This window comes from Podarcis tiliguerta (genome assembly GCF_965153285.1).
Source record: "Podarcis tiliguerta genome assembly, chromosome: 11".
In the NCBI taxonomy this organism is placed as follows: domain Eukaryota; kingdom Metazoa; phylum Chordata; class Lepidosauria; order Squamata; family Lacertidae; genus Podarcis; species Podarcis tiliguerta.
The window spans coordinates 50,976,650-50,983,330 of record NC_139544.1 but is presented as its reverse complement, the minus strand read 5'-3'; positions in this window follow the sequence as shown (position 1 = coordinate 50,983,330).

Here is a 6,681-nt window from a genome sequence, read left to right as displayed (position 1 = left end):
ATCTTTTGAAAAATGAGACTTTATAATAATGATAGTAATTTTTATTTATACCCTGCCCTCTCCAGCCAAGCCCAGGCTCAGAGCGGCTTACAAGCAATAATAAAAACAAGTTAAATGATTACAACTTAAAAACAAAATTAAAAAATACAACATTAAAATATTGAAAACATTAAAATATTAAAATGTAGCCTCATCGAAAAGGAGAAGGAAAAGAAAAAAGAAAGAGAGGGAAGGAATCAAATTGGCTCCAAGCCAAAGGCCAGGTGGAACAACTCTGTCTTACAGGCCCTGCGGAAAGAAATCAGATCCTGCAGGGCCCTGGTCTCATGAGGCAGAGCGTTCCACCAGACCGGAGCCAGAGTTGAAAAGGCCCAGGCTCTGGTTGAAGCCAATCTAACTTCCTTAGGCCCCGGGACCACTAGGGTGTTGCTATTTATGGACCTTGAGGCTCTCCGTGGGGCATACCGGGAGAGGCGGTCCCGTAGGTACGAGGATCCTAGGCCATGAAGGATTTTAAAGGTCAAAAGCAGCACCTTAAATCTGATCCTGTACTCCACTGAGAGCCAGTGCAGCTTGAAAAGCACTGGGTGAATATGCTCCCATGGCAGAGACCCCGTGAGGAGTCTCGCTGTAGCATTCTGCACCCGCTGGAGTTTCTGGGACAGCTTCAAGGGCAGCCCCGCGTAGAGCGAATTACAGTAGTCAAGCCTGGAGATGACCGTCGCATGGATCACTGTGGCCAGGTTGGGGCGGGAAAGGTAAGGGACCAACTGCTTGATGCGGCGAAGGTGGAAAAATGTCGCCTTGGCTGTTGCTGTAACTTGCGCCTCCATGGAAAGGGAGGCATCAAGGATTACACCCAAACTCTTAACGGAAGGCAATGGCACTAATTGGGCCCCCGCAAGAGAAGGGAGTTGGTCCCTCATCCCCATGCCATCCCGACCCAGCCATAGGACCTCTGTCTTCGAAGGATTTAGTTTCAATCAGCTCCCACGAAACCATCCAGCCACAGCTTCCAAGCATCTGGTCAGTGTGTTCGGGGCCGAGTCGGTGTGGCCATCCATCAGCAGATAGAGCTGAGTGTCATCAGCATATTGGTGAGAACCCAGCCCAAAGCTCCAGATAATCTGGGCAAGGGGGCGCATAAAGATGTTAAAAAGCATTGGGGAGAGGATTGCGCCCTGCGGCACTCCACACACCAAGGAAACTCCCTAGTGCCACCCTCTGTCCCCGACCAGAGATAAAAGAGCACAGCCAGTTACGGGCTATGCCCTGTATCCCCATGTCTGCAAGGCGGTGGTCCAGAAGATCATGATCAACCATGTCAAAGGCTGCTGACAAATCTAAAAGGATCACCAGTCTTGACCCGCCTCGATCCAGCTGTCTACGGAGACCGTCTGTTAGGGCAACCAGAGCCGTCTCGGTCCCAAAACCAGGACAGAAACCGGACTGAAATGGATCTAAAGCCATCTAAATGGATCTTTAGAGCTGCCTTGCCCCAAAACAGAAACTAGACATTACATTTTGGCAACTGTAACCCTGGTTTAAGGATCCATTTTGCACCTAGCTTGTATATATGAAGTTGTAATGCTGCCTAAGTCATGTGTATCCTTTACGCCTATCCTCAAAAGAGCATGGACTATTACCTCCAGCAAACAAATAAATACATGCAGCCTGATTCTCAAACACCAACAAAATGAATGAGTAAGGACAGCTCACCAACAGAAGTGAGATTGACTCAGAAGAGGGGCACAGAGCATTTTGCCCTAACAAGTTTGCATTCCCAGACAGTGATGCCATCTGGGCAGTACTTTGGGGCAGAAATCTAGGATCTCGCCCACCAGACTGAGCCAGAGGGCACCAGGACTGGCTTGCCACACTTTGAAATAATTTAATGACACACTGCTGTCCTAACGATGGGGAGCAGACACATCAGACCATTTAAGTCCAGAGACTGAAATTAGATTTGTTTACTTATAGGATTTATTTATATCATTCACTTTACACACTGCCTGATTGTATTAAAAAAAACCTACCCACTTCAAAGCAGTTTACAAAAAGACAAAACAATAAAATCAAGGACTCACGATCCTACTTTAAGACGTACCAAATGAAAATGCTGAAACAGATTAAAATGACCTCAACTTTCTAATCACGTGGGCAGGCTTGTCTGAACAAGAACGGTTTTTAGCAGGCACCAAAAAGAGTACAGTGGTGGTGCCTGCTTGATCTCAACAGGCAGGCAGTTCCAAAGTTCAGGTGCTGCCACACTAAAGCTGAATGGGTATTATGTGTCACCTGCAATAGTGCCAATCACACGGATCGAGGCAGTTGAGTGGCCCCTTGTGGGGAAAAGCGATCACGTAGGTAAATGGTCCCAAGTTGTTAAGGGCTTTATATACTAATAGCAATGGGACGTGGGTGGCGCTGTGGGTTAAACTACAGAGCCTAGGACTTGCTGATCAGAAGGTCGGCGGTTCGAATCCCCGCATCGGGATGAGCTCCCATTGCTCGGTCCCTGCTCCTGCCAACCTAGCAGTTCGAAAGCACATCAAAGTGCAAGTAGATAAACAGGTACCGCTCTGGCAGGAAAGTAAACGGCATTTTCGTGCGCTGCTCTGGTTTGCCAGAAGAGCTTGATCATGCTGGCCACATGACCCGGAAGCTGTCTGCAGACAAATGCTGGCTCTCTCGGCCTATAGAGCGAGATGAACACGCAACCCCAGAGTCGGTCACGACTGGACCTAATGGTCAGGGGTCCCTTTACCTTCATTCTAATAGCAATACCAGTTTCAAATTGCAAAACTCTTGGAATGGCTTACCAAAAAAACCTGGTATTTAGATGGTTCCTGCCCTCAGATTTACAATCTAAGAAGACGCAGCACACAAGGAAAAAGTAATGGGAGGGAGGAGGGAAATGCAAAGTTCAAGCACAAGTTTGGAAAGTTGCACTTCGAAAAGTTACAGGCGATGTCAGTGGTGATTCTAAAGGCCTTGTCCTTGATAAAGAGCATGCCCTCCCCTGGGGTACTTTTCACAAAGATCAGATCCACTAGGCAAGGAGGACAGATTAGCTCCTGCCACACAGTCTTTTCTGATTTACTGCAACCTATTTAAGCTGAAACTCTTAACTACTTGAGTACTGAACCTGGGGTGGTCATATCCTGCCATGCACAGGAAAGACAGCTGCCGTTACATCAACTATATAGGCCTGCTGTACATGCAAAGCAGCCTGGGGGCGCATGGGCTTGTGGCTATCACCTGCCTTCACGGCTTCCTCTTAGTGACAAGCGTCAGATCTGAAAGCATCTCCTAAAAATAAAATAAAGTGGCCTGATACATTTACTTCCCACCCCCACGCACACAGAGAAGAGAATGGGACCAGCGAGTACAAGACCCCAGGGAAAGGGCAGAATCATAGAATCGCAAATTGTAGAGTTGGCAACGACCCCAAGGGTCGTCTATATCCAACCCCCTGCAATGCAAGGAAGGGGTTGGAGCTGGGTTGGTTGCAAGGCAAGAGAGTATGGCCGATTTTGTAAGTCGCCGCCTTTGTCAAGGATAAAGCAACTAAGCATTTTAATTAGTAAATAAAAAACAAAGCAGCAGCAGAAAACCCTCGTCCACCATCAGTTTTCGGTGTGCTAAGATGAAGTCCAAGGTGCATGCCATAAACTCCAAAAATTTGCAAAAGCCCAAAGCAGGAGGGGGGAGGTTTAACACACAAAACCAGCTAATAAGCTTAGTGCTTACACCAAGGAAAGGAAAGAATTTCAGAGCAACTTTGGCTGGGGGGAATCCTATTAAAGCATTCCCCTTTTCCTAACTGTTCAGCAGTGGTAGACCACAGTCCCTCCTGGGGAGCAAAGGCCAGTTCTTGGCAGAGCACTGGGTGTAAATGCTACCTTTGCATGTTTTTGGCTAGTTTCTAGGCATGTGCGCTCTCTCTCTCTCTCTCTCTCTCTCACACACACACACACTTACTTCTCCATCCAAGCAAGGAAGCCAAAGTCAGTATAAGATCTGAGATGCATCTCAGTCTGCCCAAAACACTCAAGGAAGGTGTGGAGCAAGGAAGGTGAGGGGCGTGGCCTGCAGAAACTCCAAAAAGGGTAAATAGGGACATCTGGAGGGATGCTTTCTGGCCTACCCACCCGGGCCTGAGGTTCCATACCCTTGCTGGACAATGCAGAACAAGAGAGACAGCAAGAAATGGACTTGATTTTGGTGGCCTGAGTTCAGGTATCGCCTCCACCACCGATTCCTCGTGTGACCTCTGGTAAGTCATTTTCTCTTGGTGTAAAATGGGAATAATATAATTGATGCTTCTACCAGAGGGAGCAGCCTGTGACTACAAAACTGTTCTCCACCTCTGGAGTAGACCATAGTTGGCCATCTGCTTACAATACTCTGACACATTCCCTGCATTCAGGTCAAACTGGATGTTACACGGAGTTAGTCATTTTTTAAAAAAATAATACTTCAGGGGGAAGTGTGTGTGTGTAAAATGTAGAGAGACAAGACCTTCCTCCAGAAGTGGATCAAGATGGAGCTGGTGGTGGGTCACCCATTTTCTCTCCCTTCCCCCTCCCCAATGTTGTGTCTCCCCTTTTCCCTTCCTGCAGAAAGGGAACTGTGCAGCAGTTAATGTGGGAAAGGCTCAATTTGCATGTGAGCTTTTTTCTATAGGGGCTGAAGGAGATGTCACAAGCTGGACCCCAAACAACCATGGGCTGCCCCTGGCTTACGGATGAACAATTCCCAACTCCTGCTCTAAACATTAGGCGCCCCCATGCCCCCATCATAAGCTTTTCCTCCCATGGGGGCGGGGAAGCGCTACCACTTTATTTTTCCCTCTTTGGAGAAAAAGTAACTGGGGAACGGAGAGATGAAAGGACAACTGACAAGGGTTAAAGCAGGCATAGGCAAACTCGGCCCTCCAGATGTTTTTGGTCTACCACTCCCATGGTCCCTAGCTAACAGGACCAGTGCTCAGGGATGATGGGAAATGTAGTCCCAAAACATCTGGAGGGCCGAGTTTGCCTATGCCTGGGTTAAAGCATCTCCTCCTCACCAAATCCCCAAGACCTTCCTTCAAAAAAGTGTTACGTGAAGCTCTGTGCAACTTGTAGCATGGTGCTTAAAAACTCACAGCCTCAATATTATTATTATTATTACAGTGGTACCTCTAGATACGAACGGAGATCCGTTCCGGAGCCCCGTTCGCATCTAGATGCAAACGTAACTAGTGACAGCACGTCTGTGCACACGCGCGTCGCTTTCTGCTGCTTCTGTGCATGGGCGTGACGTCATTTTGAGCGTCTGCGCATGCGCAAGCGGCGAAACCCGGAAGTAACGCGCTCCGTTACTTCCGGGTTGCCACGGAGTGCAACTCGAACGCGCTCAACCCGAAGCGCATTCAACCCGAGGTATGACTTTATTTTTTTATATTATTATTATTATTATTACTTTTTAAAAAGTTTTAAAAACATACTGCAGGCCGATGATGCAGCAGCTGTAACAAGTAGTAGCAGTAGTAGAAACAACAGGCATAACAGTAGCAGAAAAGAAGGGAAAAGTTGCTGCTGCAGCAGAAGTAAGAAAAGGGTGTGGCAGGAATGGTTATGAAAGTCACCTGGTGACTTACAGGAAGGGGAAGAAGATGCAAGGAAAATTGAAATCCTGATGCTCTGAGGGAGATGCTCTCTAGGGGTATCTTCCCAGCTGGCAGTATAAATGGGGGAACAGCCTGCCCAGTCTCTGTCTGGCCTGCAGAAGCCAACGAGGGAATCGCCCAGGCGTCATTCTCTCTGATCCTGAAGGAAACGAGAGAAGACAGGCTGCCTGCTTTCGCCAGGCCTGAAGAGGACAGCTCCGAACACAACACCGCTGCTCCAAACTGGACTGTGCCAGCTTAACCTAAGGACTTAAGAAAAGCCCCGCTGGATCAGGCCAAAGGAACATCTGGCCCAGCATCCTGTTCTCACTGGGGCCAGTCAGATGCTCATAGGGAGCCTGCAAGCAGGCCCTGAGTGCAAGAGCCCTGTCCCCATCTGTCACTCCCAGCAGCTGTCAGGAGAACATGGACACTGTGGCTAGTGATAGCTTTGGTCTAACCTGCTTTTAAAGCCTTGCGAGCTGGTGGCCACCACCAATGTCCTTTGTGTCCCTGCCTGGGACAGCAGACTGGTTGGGTAAAGCTACAAGGTACTAGGATGCAAGGTACTCGCTGTTTTGAGGCGCAGAATTGGACATGAGGACAACGCCCTTTGCCCTTGACAACCAGGGAATAAGTGGGTAACACTACTTTTGGAACGCCACATCCTAAGTGGTCCTTTTGCACTGGGCAGGCAGGTGTGTTTCTGTAGCAGTGTAAGAAGCTCAGATATATAAGCTGATCGCCAAATAGCACCTTAAACCTAGGTTACAGTCACCACATATTGGGACGCGGGTGGCGCTGTGGTCTAAACCACTGAGCCTCTTGGGCTTGCCGAATCAAAGGCCGGCAGTTCAAATCCCTGCAACTGGGCAAGCTCCCACTGCTCTGTCCCAGCTAACCTAGCAGTTCGAAAGCACACCAGTGCAAGTAGATAAATAGGTTCCACTGTGGCAGTAAGGTAAATGGCGTTTCCGTGCACTCTGGTTTCCGTCACAGTGTTCCGTTACGCCAGAAGCAGTTTA